The sequence below is a fragment of the Schistocerca piceifrons genome, chromosome 4 (genome assembly GCF_021461385.2).
Source record: "Schistocerca piceifrons isolate TAMUIC-IGC-003096 chromosome 4, iqSchPice1.1, whole genome shotgun sequence".
Lineage (NCBI taxonomy): Eukaryota > Metazoa > Arthropoda > Insecta > Orthoptera > Acrididae > Schistocerca > Schistocerca piceifrons.
Window position 1 is genome coordinate 166,530,008 of NC_060141.1, and position 21,239 is coordinate 166,551,246.

At 43.2% G+C, this 21,239-nt stretch overlaps 1 protein-coding gene and 1 non-coding gene across 2 annotated transcripts in view; both read right to left on the reverse strand.

Annotated features, from left to right (window-relative positions):
• Positions 1-21,239, reverse strand: part of LOC124795694 (ankyrin repeat domain-containing protein 33B-like) — a 123,679-nt gene that overhangs the window by 69,011 nt on the left and 33,429 nt on the right. The window lies entirely within an intron of this gene.
• Positions 6,814-6,890, reverse strand: Trnas-cga. Its single transcript has one exon. It is a non-coding gene; the product is annotated as a tRNA-Ser (tRNA).

Genomic DNA, 21,239 nt, shown 5'->3' on the forward strand with positions numbered 1-21,239 from the left:
TTGCGGTTTTTCGCCTTACGAATTTTTTTTAAGACTACGTCATAGTTAATACCACTTGCTGTCTCCGCTTCAGTTGAAAGTACTGACAACGCAGATAGCCTTTCTTGGCTCATCGTGCTTCTCAAGTAAGTCTTAATAAATTTTAACTTTGAGAAGCTTCTCTCGGCTGAAGCCATAACTGACCCGAAATATCAACATGATTCTCATTTTTATGTGAACATTTTTATAACTTCTTCCAAATTATTTGCTAAAATGTACTGAACAACTTTGTTCACGCTTTTGCTTAAGTCCAGTGAATTGGATTTTAAAGGCTGGAGTTCCTCATGAAGTTCGTAAGGTTGCAGGTCTCTGTTTTTTCTTTCTCGAAGTATTGAGTTACATCGTTATTTCCCTTGATAAGGATTTCAAGTAAGTGATTCGTTGAGCGCTTTGACTCGACATTCAATGCCGACTATTACAGTGTCTATAATTGTGTTAAAAAAGTCAACTCTGTAACACATTTCAACAGATTGTATAGGTTCATCGATTTGTTCATAACCCACCATTCGTTTTTTCTGTGCAGCCTTTTTTTTTAAACTGTGTCCCAAGTTAGTTATTTCTTTTTTGTACAAACAATCGAGCTTCTGCAACGCTTGTTTCGAATGATGTATTATAGAGTTCTTGAATTCAGTGACGAAATGAAAGCAAAGTATCACTAACATTTCACGTAAACTTAAACCAATTACCATAGTTTACTTACATTATTCACATGCAGTAAAATCTCGTTCCACACGTGCATTGCAACAATAAACTCAAATGATAACATTTCGTTGAAGACCGCTTCACAGTCGCTAAGAGTTTCGGAATCATCAGTTTTATTTTTCTCGTCATTCACGTTTTCGATGAAATCTTCAAATTGTAAAAATATCGCTTTTACCGCTCCAGTTTTACTTGCCCATCGTGTTTCAGAGAGAGGTTTAAATTCCAATTTTGATTTAGTTTTTATAAGATCCCAACTGTTGCTTGAAAAAGGCCATAAAATCGTAATTGATGAAATCGAAAAATGTTTTATCTGTTGCACAAGTGACTGCTGCAGCTATCAAACGCAAACTCCAACAATGGCATCCGTACAGCGTGAAGAATACCCCCTGGATTAATGTTGAGTATTCTTGGTCTGATACCTTTACTGAAAGCCAGCCATATTGGCGGCGTTATTTCCCTGTCCTCGACAGTCCTGGATATCTAGGCCATTATTTTCTGCTTCATTTTGTAAATGGCATTTGTTAAATATTCTCCCGCTGTTTCTGCGACTGCAATAAACCCAACGCAATGTACCTCTATCTCTCCAGTCGAGGAACTGCAAAAGCTTAACATTTCGATATCTGTTCCACATGGCTCACATCTCTCGTAAAATCGAGCATGAAGGCATAATATTTTACCTGTTTGACTTAGTTTATAATTTCGTTTATAACATATTTGGATATTAATGTAATTAATCCATTTTGGATGTCGCAGCTCAGATAATTTTGACAAAATTACCTTTCATTAATACGTTGCAAGTACTCTTTTAGTTTAGATCGTATTTGGATAACAATTTAAATAGGTCTATAAAATTTCCGCTGTTTCCCCTACGGCAGAGCTCTAAATACCATATTGTGTGAGGCTGATCAATCTCTCATACAAGCTATATCAGTACTTTTGTAATTCTCTACTCAGTCCCTTGTTTTACTTACTTGTTGTTTTCCATTTGATTCCTTTACAGAGTTCCATCCACTTAATCATGCAATCCATGTATGTTTGACTTTGTTCATGTCTTTGCAATATCCTATTTGGATCTTTCCATACACAACATCCTTCTTTTACCATCTGTGTCTACAAATGTCAAAAAAGTCTACATGGAAAACAATAAACTTAATCTTCAGACACGGAGAAAGCTAACCATCTGTGCTGTTGCTTTTCGCCGTTACTCAATCTTGTAGTAAAATGAAATGTACTAGAACGTCTTATTTGCGTCTTTGGGGTAACTTTCATCAGATTTCTCTTCGTTTTGTTGGGGACCGTTGTGTATTAAGTAATGACTCTGCGAATTTGTTACTGGAAGTACCAGTTTCGCGGGGTGTAATTCTATAAATGACTCTCTTATATGAACAGTTTGCTCTTGATTTTGTGAGTCACAAATCTTTTCACATTTTAACTCTTTATTCGGCTCGGATCTTGGATCACAGCAGTATCACGCAACTCTGTTGCTGCATCAAAAAGAGTAACAGACTCATTCGACCCTGATATGGTTCCGTTTCACAAACTTAAGAAACACGACAGATGTCTCCGTAGCAGCTACACCTGAAGGTTTGTTAAGAAATTTCTTCATACACGAACTTGTAACTTGATTGGATATAACCGTCTCAGCCTTTCTTCTTCTTTTTGATGCACCGGATTCCCATTATCTCCCTATGTGTCTGTCTCTTCAGGGTCCTCCATACATGATAATCTAAAAAGTTGTTTCTTAAGTAGGTTGATAAGTACATTATTTAAAGTATTCATTGTTATAGTACAGACCGAGTTGGATGTGTGATCGTTATGCATGGCAAAATATTTTTTTTTGGTCTACCATGTCTGATGGTAGAATAAAAAATATTTGTTGTTGTTATTGTGGCTCTCAGTCCTGAGACTGGTTTGATGCAGCTCTCCATGCTACCCTGTCCTTCGCAAGCTTCTTCACCTCCCAGTACTTGCTGCAACCTACATTCTTCTGAATCTGCTTAGTGTATTCAGCTCTTGGTCTCCCTCTACTATTTTTACCCTCCACGCTGCCCTCCAATGCTAAATTTGTGATTCCCTGATGCCTCAGAACATGTCCTACCAACCGGTCCCTTCTTCTTGTCAAGTTGTGCCACAAACTCCTCTTCTCCCCAATTCTATTCAATACCCCCTTATTAGTTATGTGATCTACTCATCTAATCTTCAGCATTCTTCGGTAGCATCACATTTCGAAAGCTTCTATTCTCTTCTTGTCCAAACTATTTATCGTCCATGTTTCACTTCCATACATGGCTACACTCCATACAAATACTTTCAGAAACGGCTTCCTGAACTTAAATCTATACTCGATGTTAACAAATTTCTCTTCTTCAGAAACGCTTTCCTTGCAATTGACAGTCTACATTTTATATCTTCTCTACTTCGACCATCATCAGTTGTTTTGCTCCCCAAATAGAAAAACTCCTTTACTACTTCAAGTGTCTCATTTCCTAATCTAATTCCCTCAGCATCACTCGACTTAATTCGACTACATTCCATTATCCTCGTTTTGCTTTTGTTGATGTTCATCTTATATCCTCCTTTCAAGACACTTATCTATTCCGTTCATCTGCTCTTCCAAGGCCTTTGCTGTCTCTGACAGAATTACAATGTCATCGGCGAACCTCAAAGTTTTTCCATGGATTTTAATACCTACTCCGAATTTTTCTTTTGTTTCCTTTACTGTTTGCTCAAAATACAGATTGAACAACATCGGGGAGAGGCTACAACCTTGTCTCACTCCCTTCCCAACCACTGCTTCCCTTTCATGCCCCTCGACTCTTATAACTGCCATCTGGTTCCTGTAGAAATTGTAAATAGCCTTTCGTTCCCTGTATTTTACCCCTGCCACCTTTAGAATTTGAAAGAGAGTATTCCAGTCAACATTGGCAAAAGCTTTCTCTAAGTCTACAAATGCTAGAAACGTAGGTTTGCCTTTCCTTAATATTTCTTCTAACATAGAGGCGTAGAGGCATCTTAAGGAGCTATTACTCCCGTACTTCATACGCGATTGTAACGAGAAGAACCGTAACATGTGGTATAATGACAAGTACCCTCTGCCAAGGACTTAAAAAGCATTTTGAAAGGTGTGTAATAGATGTATTAGCTCTATTCAGAAACCTGCTTTTATTTCTTTGTTAACGGTATGGACACCGTATAAATATACATTTAACGAGTTAACAACACTGAACAGCAGATGACGCAGCGACAGTGTAAAATTATTACGCTGGGCGAAGGTCCAGGAGTTGGTTATGGGTAGTGCTCTGTTTGGAAACGACACTAACTGTTCGAGCAGTTTACGACACAGTTCGGTAAATCTTGGGTTCTGTTCCAGCTTTTGATCGGCGTGTGATCTAGTGAGTTTTGTTTTTACTGTCACAACGACAGGTCTCAGCGTTTATAATGAACTATGGATTTTAAAAATAAAAATGAGTGTTAAATACGGACTGAAATAACTTATAAGTTTCAGATCATGCGTAACAACGGCAACTAATAAATAAACAAAACATTTTATGATTCTATTTGCCGAGCATTCGCACGTCCAGAGTTAGTTCAGCATTTAATTCTTGATCGATTGTCTTGATTATTTCATCTGAATGTTTTAAAACAAATTAAAATATCGAAACGTTTTCATCTCTTCTTTTACTATCTGAAAAGGGAGTGAACTGCTCATTTTCTACCTACTTGGTAAATCATCACCGCCTCTCATAAACAAATAAAATATTATACTGGGCTAAGTCAAATAACATTTTTGAGGACAAATTTTTCGTCTTTGTTTTTTATGTTCACATAAAAATCAGCTTAAATGTTTTATTTTATTTTTTATTTATGAATTTGGCCAGCTATGGACCGCATACAACTTAAGACTTATGGTGTTTCTTTTTCTTCCGTTCTTCCCAGTACTACTTCATTTTCTCGCCAACTGCTCGTCTCTGCTCATCTGTCCACACACTCTTGGGTCGAGGTTTTGGCTCATCTTCTTCATAGTTTGCGTTTTCTATAAGTAGCCTAAAGTTATTCCTGTCACGTATTATTTCTTCTGTAACACCTATTTTGTTGGCAACTTTCTTTACTGCTTCTATCCATCCTACAATTTTTTTTTCAGCTTACTAACGTAATTAAAAATTTTCTTTGTAATGCGTGTTTCTTCCATTCTTTTTAGATGTCCGTAAAATTTTAGCCGTCTCTTCCTCATTGTATCTGTGATCTTTTCTGTATTTTTGTATAGGTCTTCATTTCTCCTTTTAATCCACCTATTTTCCTTGTTTTTCTCAGGACCTAGAAGTTTTCTTAATATTTTTCTCTCTTTTTTTCTAGTTCTCTTAATTCGCATTTCTTATTCAGTGTGGGGCACTCTGATCCATACGTTGCTTGTGTCCTAATAACTGAATTATAATGTTTAATCTTTGCTTGTATGGATATTGATTTCTTATGGTAGTAGTTGTGTTAATTTATATGCAAATTCTAACTTTTTTATTCTTTTTTTATTTGTTGTGTTATCCAGTCCATTGGCTTGGATCCACTCCCCCAGGTATTTGAATCTATCAACTCTTTTAATTTTTCCATACTTTGTTTTCATAACTTTTCTGTATTATGTTTGTGTTCTATATACTCGGTTTTTTCATAGGATATTTTTAGCCCAGTCTTTTCAGCAATCTCGTGTAACAGATCAAGCGTAACTGTTGCGTCTGTTCGGTTTTCAGTTATCAATGCCATATCATCTGCAAAGGCTAAACATTTCACTTCAAATTTGTTCTTTCCTTGGCCCATGCTTATGCCCTTTGTGCCTCTGTTTTTTAATGTTTAAATGTTTATATATCCATACATTCCAGAACTGTGTGAGAACTCGAAAAATTAGTTCAAACACAATAGGAGATTATTCAGTTGATAGGATTTAACGCAGTGTTCTCCAGTGCTTCACGAAATTGTCAGATTTTAAGTAGAGCCATAGCTTATTGTTGTGGCTAGTTCGTAGTTTCCTTTTTGTCCGCTACACCACGCCACGCGGGTCAAAAGTCACGTGATTGTTCGAACAAGCTCAATACGCTATCGCATCGGGAAATCTCGGGTGTGCTGGAACGCGACTACCGTTTGCCCAACCCTAGTTGTGAGACAGAGAGACGGCTACCGTGGTTCTCTTGTTTTCCCGTCCCGCTGCGAAACGTTCCGTCTACGGCGCGGCGCGGTGCTGCTCGGCGGCATGTTATATGAGCCGTCGACGCAGGAACAACCCCGCTCCATTACTCGCGACGACTGTCGACAGGAGTTGTCGATTAGCGGGCGGCGGGCGGGCGCCCAGGCGCAAGGTGCATCCGGTGGGCCGAGGCCGCGCCGCGACGCCACGCTGTCTGCCGGCTCAGGAAACGCCGCCGAGGCTCCCAAAAAGAACAGGACGGCCGCCAGTTGTGGCCTCCGCCCGAGCTCGCTCCTCTGTCCTGCTCAACCCTTTCAGACGGTGTAGCTCCGTTTGACGCCACCTTGGATTTTTTCATTTAGTGGCTTATGCACAGTATTTATATCTGTAGCCACCTTTTACGCCTCCAGTAGATGCTGCCCTGAAGCGGCTGCAGCTTGAACAACTTCGTATGTTTCGAATCTTAGCAGTCAGACTAACAAACGTAGGAGCCGTTTTTATATGCGGTGCATGATTGTCTTTTGTTTTCAAATTTCCAGAATGAGATTTTCACTCTGTAGCGGAGTGTGCGCTGATATGAAACTTCCTGGCAGATTAAAACTGTGTGCCGGACCGAGACTCGAACTCGGGACATTTTCCTTTCGCGGGCAAGTGCTCTACCAACTGAGCTACCCAAGCACGACTCAGGCCCCGTCCTCACAGCTTTACTTCTGCCAGTATCTCGTCTCCTACCTTCCAAACTTTACAGAAGCTTTCCTGCGAACCCTGCAGAACTAGCACTCCTGAAAGAAAGGATATAGCGGAGACATGGCTTAGCCACAGCCTGGGGGATGTTTCCAGAATGAGGTTTTCACTCTGCACCGGATTGTGCGCTGATATGAAACTTCCTGGCAGATTAAAACTGCGTGCTGGGCCGAGACTCGAACTCGGGACCTTTGCCTTTCGCGGGCAAGTGCTCTACCAACTGAGCTACCCAAGCACGACTCACACCCCGTCCTCACTTTGGTATAGCACTTGCCCGCGAAAGGCAAAGGTCCCGGCACACAGTTTTAATCTGCCAGGAAGCTTCGTGATAGAACTTGTCTCGATAAGGCATGTTTTGCGCATCGATTAGGTACGGAAAATGGTCGTGTTCAAATTTATACTCAGTGTATCGCGATAATAATTACATTTATGTATTTTTTTCATAATTATTGTCGAGGTTCCTTTTCAAACCACTGCAGCTCTAAGGGCAACATGAGCAGCTGCAACAGATTGCTGCATTTCCAGTTTCACACACGACACACACTCACAGAAGTAAAGGAAGAGGAAATTCTGTCGTGTCTTCTGAAAGGAATTTCTCCTGATTCCAATTCAGACTGACAGTAGCAATGAAAGCAGAGATGACGTGTTAGCTGAAGACAGTGGTCTCGATTTTCGAATCAAAAAATCAATGTTCCACTGCATTATTTCGAAGAGTGATATCAAAGAACCATTAGCAAAACAATGTAAAACTATTGTTCAGGGATCTACTGATATTCCCCTCAAGGCTCACTGTAAACTGTACCAAAAACAGGGAACCTCACAGAACCAGACCGAAGTGTGCTGTCTGTCAAGTAGCCCTATGCCAAACTGTAGAAAGGAACTGCATTTTATCTTACCACCAAAAGTGACGACATGTCACGCACAGTGGTCCCATTTGAAACCACCTAATATGTGTTCAATTAATGTATGTAAATTAATGTATGTAACACTTGTTTTTCACACTGTTCTGCCTCAGTGGCTGTCTAATAATCTAATAAAACAAGAAAATTTTATTCTTAATGTTTCAAGACGAAAGGTTTAAGAGATTACAAAATGGAAAACACGTAATATGGAAAACACACTACTTTGGTACAGAGCCACAACTGGCATTCCGCCGTACTGTATGTGTGGAGATATTAGCGTTTTAACTGTTTGGATTGGAAGGTTGCGACCTGGACGTACGAGCAGACGTCACGAAGGTCGAATGCTCTGGTTCCTTATCCTGTAATTATCGCCTGGAATGTTGTAGGGTTTATAGAAAGATACCACTATTTACAATTTAGGAATTGAAGTTGTTCTGATGTTGATGAAAGCATCATTGGCATGAGTAGAAGATGGAATGGACAGCGATGAAGAAGATGTCATAGACATGTGATCTGAATTGGTCAGTATGTCGATTGCGATTGAAAATGGAGAAAACGGAGTTTCGTGCTGTTATTAAACGTTTTCATTAGAAGGGTTGGCCTGTCGCACTAATCAAAACAGAACTGGATGTAATTCACGCGCCGGCCGCGGTGGTCTAGCGGTTCTAGGCGCGCAGTCCGGAACCGCGCGACTGCTACGGTCGCAGGTTCGAATCCTGCCTCGGGTTTGGATGTGTGTGATGTCCTTAGGTTAGTTAGGTTTAAGTAGTTCTAAGTTCTAGGGGACTGATGACCACAGATGTTAAGTCCCATAGTGCTCAGAGCCATTTTTGAAATTCACGCGGACTCTGCACCATCATTGAAGACCATTTACTTTTACACTGAAGCGCCAAAGGAACTGGTATAGGCATGCGTATTCACATACAGAGATATGTAAACAGGCAGAATACGGCGCTGCGGTCGGCAACGCCTATATAAGATAAGCGTCTGGCGCAGTTGTTAGATCGTTACTGCTGTTACAATGGCAGGTTATCAAGATTTAAGTGAGTTTGAACGTGGTGTTATAGTCGGCGCACGAGGGATGGGACACAGCACCTCCGAGGTAGTGATGAAGAGGGGATTTCACCGTACGACCATTTCATGAGTGTACCGTGAATATCAGGAATCCGGTAAAACATCAAATCTCCAACATCACCGCGGGCGGAAAAAAGATCCTACAAGAACGGGACCAACGATGACTGAAGAAAATCGTTCAACGTGACAGAAGTGCGACCCTTCCACAAATTGCAGCATATTTCAGTGCTGGGCCATCAACAAGTGTGAGCTTGCGAACCATTCGACGAAACAGCATCGATATGGGCTTTTGGAGACGAAGGCCCACTCGTGTACCCTTGATGACTGCACGACACATTTTTACGCCTCCCATGTTCCCATCAGCACCGGCAATGGACTCTTGATGACTCGAAATAATGTTGCCTGGTCGGACGAGTCTCATTTCAAATTGTATCGAACGGATGGACGGGTACGAGTATGGACACAACCTTATGAATCCATGGACTCTGCAAGTCTGCAGGGGACTGTTCAAGACGACTCTGACAGGTGACACGTACGTAAGCACCTTGTCTGATCACCTGCATCTATTCATGCCCATTGTGCATTCCGATGGACTCGCAATTCCAGCAGGGCAATGCGACGCCTCACATGTCCAGAATTGCTACCGAGTGGCTCCAGGAACACTCTTCTGAGTTTAAACACTTTCGCTGGCCACCAAACTCCCCAGACACGAACATTATTGAGCATATCTTGGATGTCTTGTAACGTGCTGTTCAGAAGAGATCTCCAAACCCCTCGAACTCTTACGGATTTATGGGCAGCCCTGAAGGATTCATGCTGATAATTCCCTCCAGCGCTACTTCAGACATTAATCGAGTCCATGCCACGTCGTGTTGCGGCATTTCCGAGCGCTCGCGGAGGCTCTACACGATATTAGGAAGGTGTACGAGTTTCTTTCGCTCTTCAGTCTAAATTAATGAACTTGAACGTGATCAAACAAGCACCAAAAACGAAGCGTCCTCCGGCAGCGCAGTTGAGATAACCACAAAGGAACCGTGGACAAAATCCATGATGCTGTAATGCAAGACCGCTGAATAAAAATTTGCGAGATTGCTGAGGCTTTAGGCATGTCAATAGAAAGGGTGCACAACATTCTGCAAGGAGAATGGCTATGTGTGTGAGGCGGATGCTCACAGTCGAGCAAAAGCGTATCGGCACAACATTTCAACACAATGTCTGCCGTTGTTTAATAGCAATCAGCAAGACATCCTGCGCCGATTTGTGACTGCTGATGAAACCCGGATCCATCATTATACACCAGAATCAAAACGGCAGTCAAAACAACGGACACCGGCTGGAGGACGTGCATCGAAGAAGGCGATCTGGTCAGCTGGCAAGGTGATGGCCATTGTTATCTGGGATTCCCAAGGAATAATCCTCACAGACTACTTGGAAAAAGGCAGAACAATATAATCATTAAATCTTGTAAGATTACGACCTTTTGGAAATGCAACTGAAAACAACACCGTGATCTACATCTTCATGGACACTCTGCAAATCACACTTATGTGCCTGGCAGAGGGTTCATCGAACCACCTTCACCAACTCTATTATTCCACTCCGAAACAGCGCGCGGGAAAAACGGACATCCATTTCTTTTCGTGCGAGCTCTGGTCTCCCTTACTTTACTACGATGATAGTTTCTCCCTACGTAAGTCGGCGTCAACAAAATATTTTCGCATTGGAGGAGACAGTTGGTGATGGAAATTTCGTGAGAGAATTCCGCCGCAGCGAAAAACGCCTTTGTTTTAGTGTTGCCCACCCCAAATCCTATATCATGTCGGTGACACTCCCTCCCCTATTTCGGGGTAATACAAAAGTGCTGCTCTTCTTTGAACTTTGCCGATGTACTCCGTTAAACCTATCTAATGGTTCAAATGGCTCTGAGCACTATGGGACTTAACATCTATGGTCATCAGTCCCCTAGAACTTAGAACTACTTAAACCTAACTAACCTAAGGACATCACACGACACCCAGTCATCACGAGGCAGAGAAAATCCCTGACCCCGCCGGGAATCGAACCCGGGAACCCGGGCGTGGGAAGCGAGAACGCTACCGCACGACCATGAGCTGCGGACAATCCTATCTAGTAAGGATGCTACAGCGCGCAGCAGTACTCCAAAAAGAGGACGGAAAAGCCTAGTGCAGGCGCTCTGTTAGTGATACGTTACATTTTGTAACTGTTCGCCTCTCTGGTAGCGTCTACAGCTGGAGTTTAACGTACAGTTTAACGTGGAACCCGAAACGTGTGCCGTTTTTCTTCACATCAAAGAAAGATGAAGGCTTGGTTAAAGGCAGACTGAGAAAAAAAGTCGGTGGTCTAACTGACTTTCGATACCATGACCGTTCGGTTCCAGGCACGTACTTTACTGCTAGACAACTGGGCCTGACTATCCTACCTGGCAAGAGACCCAGAACAAGTGTCGGTGGAACAACAGCTATGTAAGCTGCTTCCGTCGCTGTGTTGCAGTTACTGGGTGAGAATTAGGGCGATGAATCTCTTTGGTTGGTATGTGGCTGTCCTGCTAGTAGCTTTGTGTGTAGTTCCACTTTACGTCAGTCCGTACACATAATTCCAGATATTTAACGGATGTGACTACTTTCAATCATCGTTCGATAATGGTGCAGTCACACAATAGCAGTTCTTTCCATCTACTTACGCGTAGCAAGTTATTGTTTTTAAATATATATTTGATGATCAGCTGCCAATTACTGCTGCAGCCGTTGACATTGTGCTAGTCTTCCGCATTTCGCTACAACTTTTTAGCGTTGAGACTGTTCTAAACACAATAGTATCATACGCGAACAGCGTCATAGAGCTTCTAACATTGTCCACAAGCACTAGGTAGCACATGTTCTAGTAAATACGCAGTAATTTTGGCCTTCAGCTGTGTCTCGGAGTAATAGGGCGATCTTTGGCGTTTGTCTGTTGTTGAATGAAAAATAGAGAGCAAATGTTTCTATACAGGGTGTTACAAAAAGGTACGGCCAAACTTTCAGGAAACATTCCTCACACACAAAGAAAGAAAATATGTTATGTGGACATGTGTCTGGAAACGCTTACTTTCCATGCTAGAGCTCATTTTATTACTTCTCTTCAAATCACATTAATCATGGAATGGAAACACACAGCAACAGAACATACCAGCGTGACTTCAAACACTTTGTTACAGGAAATGTTCAAAATGTCCTCCGTTAGCGAGGATACATGCATCCACCTTCCGTCGCATGGAATCTCTGATGCGCTGATGCAGCCCTGGAGAATGACGTATTGTATCACAGCCGTCCACAATACGAGCACGAAGAGTCTCTACATTTGGTACCGGGGTTGCGTAGTCAAGAGCTTTCAAATGCCCCCATAAATGAAAGTGAAGAGGGTTGAGGTCAGGAGAGCGTGGAGGCCATGGAATTGGTCCGCCTCTACCAATCCATCGGTCACCGAATCTGTTGTTGAGAAGCGTACGAACACTTCGACTGAAATGTGCAGGAGCTCCATCGTGCATGAACCACATGTTGTGTCGTACTTGTAAAGGCACATATTCTAGTAGCACAGGTAGAGTATCCCGTATGAAATCACGATAACGTGCTCCATAGAGCGTAGGTGGAAGAACATGGGGCCCAATCAAGACATCACCAACAATGCCTGCCCAAACGTTCACAGAAAATCTGTGTTGACGACGTGATTGCACAATTGCGTGCGGATTCTCGTCAGCCCACACATGTTGATTGTGAAAATTTACAATTTGATCACGTTGGAATGAAGCCTCATCCGTAAAGAGAACATTTGCACTGAAATGAGAATTGACACATTGTTAGATGAACCATTCGCAGAAGTGTACCCGTGGAGGCCAATCAGCTGCTGCTAGTGCCTGCACACGCTGTACACGGTACGGAAACAACTGGTTCTCCCGGAGCACTCTCCATACAGTGACGTGGTCAACGTTACCTTGTACAGCAGCAACTTCTCTGACGCTGACATTAGGGTTATCGTCAACTGTACGAAGAATTGCCTCGTCCATTGTTGCCGGTGTCCTCGTCGTTCTAGGTCTTCCCTAGTCGCGAGTCATAGGCTGGAATGATCCGTGCTCCCTAAGGCGCCGATCAATTGCTTCGAACGTCTTCCTTTCGGGACACCTTCGTTCTGGAAATCTGTCTCGATACAAACGTACCACGCCACGGCTATTGCCCCGTGCTAATCCATACATCAAATGGGCATCTGCCAACTCCGCATTTGTAAACATTGCGCTGACTGCAAAACCACGTTCGTGATGAACACTAACCTGTTGATGCCACGTACTGATGTGCTTGATGCTAGTACTGTAGAGCAATGAGTCGCATGTCAACACAAGCACCGAAGTCAACATTGCCTTCCTTCAATTGGGCCAACTGGCGGTAACTCGAGGAAGTACAGTACATACTGAATAAACTAAAATGAGCTCTAACATGGAAATTAAGCGTTTCCGGACACATATCCACGTAACATCTTTTCTTTCTTTGTATGTGAGGAATGTTTCCTGAAAGTTTGGCCGTACCTTTTTGTAACACCCTGTATAGCATGCAAAGTTAGTCAGAAAAATTAAAGTCCGTTACGGATGTGAAATGCGACCATGGAGTCCGGAATAACATACACAGTAGCAGGCTTTTTCAATACCATAAACTGAGATAGGAAGGGAGACTCAATTATGTTTTTGATATAGGAGTCCACTACGTGAAGGAGTTGACTATATGCAAAGACGATTAACTGTTTTAAATGTACTGAAATGAAATCGATGGTGAAGATACAAACACATGAAATGGTATCAGCGCAAACCGTTTAGAGATGCTGAACCTGAAATGTAATGAATATTTCGTGACAAATGTATCTTTACGCCAGACCGGGATTGGAACTCAGGTTTCCTAATTTTCGTGAGCAGTAGGCAAACTTTCATTTTCACTCATGTTTTCACCTATTTTCCATTGCCACTGTATATATTCATTAAACTGCAGTTTCAGCATTTTGTACTTTTTGTACTGATATGATTACATCTTTACTGGTTTCATCCCCATCGATCCATTCATTTCATTTCAGTGCACTTGCTTCATTTAACGTCGTCGCAAAGTTTTTCCTGATCACAAAAAATGGTGCAAATGTCTCTGAGCACTATGGGACTCAACTTGTGAGGTCATTAGTCCCCTAGAACTGAGAACTAAATAAACCTAACTAACCTAAGGACATCACACACATCCATGCCCGAGGCAGGATTCGAACCTGCGACCGTAGCGGTCTCGCGGTTCCAGAGTGCAGCGCCTAGGACCGCACGGCCACTTCGGCCGGCTAACGATAAATACTAAACACAGCTGTGCGGTTTGTTCCGGATGGTAGCTTAACTCATGATGTTATGGACACTGCGGTACCAGAGCCAAAACGCGAACGATATTGCTCAATCTGTTTTTATTGCGAAAAATCAGAAAAAAAGAACATTGCTGATGTAGATAAAGTAGTCGAAACAAAACACAATTTAAGCAAGAAGCAAAGTATGGATCCTATAACAGAAGAATAACAAAATAAAATGTTTTCCTTACAAGTCTCTCGCTAGAGAAAGCCCACCAAAGAAAATACGGAAGCAGAACTACTAGAGAGTGGTCGGCATAGCATTACCGCAAAGCTGTCAAGGGACGCCAGACCACCGTTACACGACACTCTTAAGGCGCAGCCCGAAGCTACCACTCCTCCACTCCTGACGAGTCTAGACTACCAGCAGACGAGGTGCGTTGTGGGCGGCTTGTTGAAATGTCTTATGGCCGGAGGTGCTAAGGCTTATAAGGCCGGTTGGCGGATGGATCTTGTGGGACTATTTTCGACCACGTGAGTGGCGTAGGAAAATAGTCCGCTTGTTGATCGCGACCTCTGGTGCTTCTGTCGATCCGCGGTACTCGGTTAGCGGGCCCTGGCGGCCTTTGACTGAGACACGAGTCTGTGTTTTCGTCACCGGCAGCGGCCACGGTCGTACAGTACAGCTTTGGTTTCACGCTGTGATGAAGGCATCCCGCATCTCTGTCCTGTCACGCGGGATGCCGATGTTGCAGGCGGACGCGACGGACGCTGCAGATACACTTCTTAATGTGCTCTGACAGCATGATTTATTTTCTCTCTCTCTCTCTCTCTCTCTCTCTCTCTCTCTCTCCCCCCCCCTCTCTCTCTCTCTCTCTCTCTCTTGTTACAGGTAACATAGTTTAGGAGCGCCGCTATAATAATAATAATATCTGCTTGATGTGAAGATCATCAACAGATCGTGTGTGGAAAGTTTGACGAATCTTGCAGTGTTAGTGACAAAGCTAGAAGTGGTAGACCCGAAGTGACGACACTATTGACACCGAGCGTATGGCATTTCATCGCAGTCAGCAGAAATCGTAGTGTCGTGTTTTGAGAGCAGCAAGCATTCGGGTTTTACACGAACGGCTGCATTTCAGCGCATATCAAGTGCAACCCCTGCAAATTTTTCAGCCAGATGGTAGTCCCAGACGTGCTGAGTTAGCTAGGAGATTGCTACAACGAATAGATGCAAATAATGGCTACCGTAATATAGATTGTTTTTCCGATAAAACTACTTCCCACACCTCCGAGAAGGTAAACAGGCATAATGTCCGGACTTGGAGGATGTAGAACCCACAGAAGGCAAGCGTAAGTCCGAAATGTACATCACAATTATTGCACCTTTCTTATTCACTGAGCCTACAATTATGGCAACAGTTCATCTGGACATGTTGTAAATTTATATTTCAGTTCTGTTACAGGAACTCCAACCGTTGTTAATCCAACGTCTTACAGTAACTCCGTTCCCCATTGGTGCTATTCTGTTCCCACATAACCTCAGGTAGGTGGAAACATCAGCGGCAAGGGAAGTTTCACTCAGGCAAAAAGGCGTGCTCTGATAGTCTAACCTGGTTAAGGTGACTGTTCACGATAAACAGTGAATCAGGGTTCGATAATCAATCAGCCTAGGACTTCCCATTGTCAAGTCACATTCATTTGCAGAGAAACTGAGATGGCAACCGTACTGCAATATTGGAGGGAAAGGTATCACTGAAGTTTTGCGAGTCTGCAGCGTAGAGCATTGATGAATGCTAAGGTAAGTCTGCGGGATTCATTTGCAGAGATATTTCATCACGCATGGTAGAACAGTATATTAGAGAACAGCACTGTGGAGAGTTGCTGGGGTTTCTAAGAAGAAGGAAGAACATTATTTGAGGCGGCCGTACCTTACGGAGCTATGACTGGTGGCTGTTTTGCTTTGCTTTCCAGGAGTGGCTTGTATACTGTGTGACGTGACTGGAGAGTTCAGATCTGTTCATACCATATACTGTAAGTATTTTAAGTTGAGAGCAGTAAGAGCGGCGATGTGTCAGTCCATTAGCGAACGTATTAGACTTTGATGCAGTTCAGGAATATAATGTCTGAAATGGCTAATGTGTCGTGTAGTGAGAGATGAAAGTGTTGCTTTTCTAAGATTAACAATGTGTTGGGTTGTGGTGTAAAGGTCGGTGGAGAGCATTCCTGTGCTTGCAAGAGTTAGCAGGCAATGTTATATTGATTTTAGTGCCTGTTTGTCGCCAGTCCTGAAGTCTTTCGGCATACAGCGAATTGCGAACGTGTATTTTTCAATGCCGGTGGCGTGTTAGTACGTCTTATCAAGAAGCGGTGGAGCCCGAGGTTGGTGTGTCTTGGTAATGTGTGAGTAATAGCAGCAGCTTCAGTTCATGTTAATTTTAAGGAGGAAGTAATTTTACTCGTCATTGGTTTGGAATGTGAGAATGCAACCCCCAATCTGGCTTTTGTGTACTTCCGGTAGCCATTCCAGTTGACGTAATACGAGGGGCGCCGACAAAGTAATACACTATATTTTTTCTCAGCCAACAACAATGGTACGAATGCGAAATTTTAGGTATGCATTATTTGAAGTTGCCGGAGAGGATGCGCAAATTTTTCCTTCCCTCCGACAAATAGCACTCTCTCTGCAGCAATGTTTCCAAATGGTGTCTGCAAGTGATCTACGTTACAAGCAGCGTGTCCTCATTGAATTTCTCACAACGGGGAAAGAAACTGTTGGGACCATTCACAAACGTATATGTGTAGTTTATGGAGCGTCTGCAGTCGACAGAAATATGGTTAGTCGTTGGGCGAAAAGAGTGAGGCCATTACGCGAAGGCGGTTGCCAGAGCTCCAAGAAATGCAGCGTTCGAGGAGGCCATTCACGGCTGTCACACCTGACAAGGTGCGTGAACACATTACGCAAAACTCAAGAAGAGCTTCCTGCGACTACGATGTCAAAACAATCTACGTGATTGTTGCGGCCAAGATGATAACGCTCGGCCTGTCACACAAGTTCGAGGACTTTGGAATAAATCACACATCACTAAACAGGATTGAACGGTCTCACTCTGTCCACCCTACAACCTTGACATAGCTCCCTTAGACTCTCAGGGCATTCTGACAATGACGAAAAGGTGATTCGTACCAGAAAAAGGAGTGGTATGGGCAGCGCATACAGGCCCTTGTGTCTCGCTGGAGGAAGGCCGTACAGGGGGATGGACGTTATGTGGTGAAACAGGGAGTGTAGAAGTAACAGAATTCTTTTTTGTGTGTACGTTTCACTGTGTTAGATAAATAATTGTGCATTACGTTCTGGGCGACTCTCGTAATATAACCTTACTTTTCGAGCGATGACATCATTGATGTTCCTTTCTCTCTTCTGTTCGTCTTGTTCGACTAATATTTGTTCATGCTCACCCACAGATTCTTCGACATGTCTAAGGCGCATCGCAGTGAGAAATAAGATATCTGTTTGAAGAATCATAAAAGTTTATTCATTTCAGATTTCGTAGTAAAAAGTCATTTTGCACTGACAATGCAGAATTTTAGCTTTAATTTTTAATTAAATTTTCAAAACAGTGTATGAAGCTGTAAACAGTCATAGGCGCGCAGAGACCTGCTGTGCAGGTTCGACAAGCATATTTATAATGTTCATATTATTCGAAAATCCGTGCAATTGTCATCCTCAGAGTATCTCAATATGCTACAGCAGTTTTGAATACATAAACCAGAAAATGCATTGTGCTCCATTTTCTTTACGGTTATTTCTGATGCCCATAGTTATATTGTTGAGAATCCATGGCAGGAATAAACACGCTTGACATTAATGCTCCGTTTCACGTCCAGCGAGTCATCTGTACTCTATGAGCACACACAAACAGTTACACACAAATAGTAGGCTTATATTCTTTGGCTCAGACTAAGCTTTACAATCACATTATCGTAGTTCCGATTCCTTGCGTCTAAATAACGCCTGGATGTTAGGCAGATTCTGGAACCGGAAATCCCCTCCAAAACATTCAGTTTTTAAAACCCGTCCCCCACCCCTTGCTCTAGTCCCGCTTCCAGATCGCTGGAATTTCGCTGAAAAGAACTAAGTTCTATAAATAGGGCCTAGTTCTAAAGTAGCTCAGCGCGCTTGCATAGATAGTGAATGAATTTGCATCAACAAAGAGGAATTATTCTATGTTTATGTAATACTACTCTTATCATGGCTTTGTCCACGTATGCATTCGTCACATGTAATGAGCACACTTCCTCCTCCACCTCTCTATATCCATCTCTTCTCCCACTGTCACCTCCTACTTCCATCTCTAGCTGTTTGTCTCCTCCACCCCACTCTTTCTGTCCCTTCATTTCCTCCTTCCCTCTCTCCTTTACATTTTCTCCTCCTCTCCATTGTCCATGTCCTCCTCTGTCCCTCTCAACCTGTCCCCAGCCATCTTATCAGCATGACGTATGTAGCCCCTGCATACAGTTCAGTAAAGCAGGCTGATAATACTCCAACAAACATGTCATGCCAGGGTCCAGAAAATAGTTTCATGCCCCTGAGATGTAGGCTGTCCTGCAAAGCAGGTTGATTTGGCCGCGCAATAGTGTTTCCACACAACATGTCTGTCATGCAAGGCAGCCTATATGCCAGATGCTGGATAAACAAATTTTCGCCCATATCTCCACTCTATTAGGAGGTTATAAACCCCACAATGACGATACTCGTGGGGCCTGCTGTTTCTGTGCTAAATTTGGTTGAAATCGATCCAGGGCTTGGGAGAAGATCCCATACATTTACGCATACTCTCTGCTTTATATATATAGTATCAATAAAGCAGTCTTCAACCCGATATTTGGTTTGAACACAGCAGTACTTTATAAGACTTTGTCCTATTGGAGATGGTGTCTCCTTGCTTCCTTCTGACTTTCAAACTGACTAACCAGCCAATTGTATGGACGCTTACATTTTAATGTGGACTAAATCAAGGTGTAACATGGTCTTTTTTATATAAATAAGTTGATAGGTTGTTTCCAGAAGCGAAGAATCGATAAGTGACAGAAAAAAGTCCTAGATGTGACTGAGGACTGAATAACAGACCTTTCATTTCTGTCTAACTGACGACTGAATAACAGGCCTTTCATTTCCCATATAACAAAAAGCAACTGGCTGAAGAAATCTTTTCATTCCCTTCAGATTAATAATATTTTAGTGTCCTCCTAGTTAAATGAAGATCATTGAACAGCTAATTAATTTATGTAGTTCACATGAAACTGTTTAGAACTTCACCATTTATTGAGTAAATAGGTTACAGAAACTTGAGCATGCCTCTCTCTGCATCCTATCAGTTCAACATCTACCAGGAGGAGACAAATCACGAGGAGAATTCAAAAAGTAAGTTACACACTATTATTCCAGGCCAAGCAACTTCTACTGAATGCTGCACTACATGTCAAAATTAAATACGAGGGCTGGAACTTAAACAGTGGCAACTATTTATTCATAACCGATACAAAAGACTTACATGTTTGCACCTGTTACTGTCCTTCAAAGTAGTCACCGACGTTATGTAGAACCCGTTGCCAGAGGTGTGGAAGGCGTTGTATACCGTTAGCAGAGCCTGTCCTGTTGATGGTGCGAATGAAGCGGTCTAAAGTTATGGTGATTCTCGTGTACGACTGTGATGGTGTTATCGTAAAGCATTACGTTCCTCCACGGCAGACCGTCAATGCACAATACTCACAATATTACTGTTTGTTTTTGGAGCATCACTTGCGACCAGATTTGCGAAAGAAGCGGCGACATTTTCTGCGCAACCCACCCACCATTATGCACGACAATCCGCAGGTGCATACAGCGCAAGCTGTGGCTGCTCTGTTCGGTCGATGGGACTGAGAAGTACTGTACCATCCACCATACTCCCTGGACTTCAGTCCTTGTGACTTTGATTTGATTCTGTGGCATTCACTACAGAACTGTTCCAGAGATTTGACAGGCAGTAGACCGCTCCATTCGCAGCATCAAGGAACAGGCTCTGCTAACGGTATACAACGCTTTCCACATCGCTGGCAACGGGCTCTACACGACGCTGGTGACTACTTTGAAGTACAGTAACAGGTGCAAACATGTAACTCTTTTGTATCGGTTGTGAATAAATAGCTGTCACTATTTAAGTTCCAGCCCTCGTATATACCCGACATTATTTTTCGTATAGTCACCACGTCGCCAGCCAGCCAGCCGAGCGGGTCTAGGCGCTACAGTCTGGAACCGCGCGACCGCTAAGGTCGCAGGTTCGAATCCTGCCTCGGGCATGGATGTGTGTGCTGTCCTTAGGTTAGTTAGGTTTAAGTAGTTCCAAGTTCTAGGGGACTGATGACTTCAGAAGGTAAGTCCCGTAGTGCTCAGAGCCATTTGAGCCAATCACCACGTCTCTGTACTGAGTGGTTGGAAGTCAAGATAATGGTATCAAGTAAGACGATGCGATGACACAACAGCCCCAATCAACTGATCGTCTATCATACAACACAACGTATCCACAGAGAAGCGTTCACAACACTACAGACTGACTTCAAGTGCACGGATAAACACACGAACCGTACCTGAGTCACATGTTTGTTTACACCTGGGATTCTACAGCAGACTGGCGGCGGCACAACAGTTTGCGGCGTTGTTATCTCGTTACCATTTGATCAGGGAAAGATGGGTCCGCGGCTCGTGGTCTTGCGGTAGCGTTCTCGCGCACGGTGTCCCGAGTTCGATTCCCGGCGGGGTCAGGGATTTTCTCTGCCTTGAGATGACTGGGTGTTGAGTGTCTTTCATCGTCATTTCATCCTCATTCACTCGCAAGTCGCCGTAGTGGCGTTAAAGAACTTGTGGAGCGGCGGCCGAATCGCCCCGCGAGGGGTCTCCCGGCTACCAATGCCATGCGCTCATTATTATTATTAGGGAAAGATGGAAGACGAGGGTTTAATGTCCCCTAGCGTTCGAGGTCATTAGAGACGGAGTTTAAGCTCGGAATGTTTCATTGATGGGGTAGGAAATCGGCCGCACCGTTTCAGAGAATCCATCTCGGCATTTGCCTGCAGCGATTAAGGTCAGTCACAGAAAACCTAAATCTGGATGGCCGGATGCGAATTTGAGCCGCCGTCCTTCTGAATGCGAGTGCAGTGTGCAGACCACTGCGTCACCACTCTCGGACATTTGATTAAGTCTCAGACACGTTATAGCC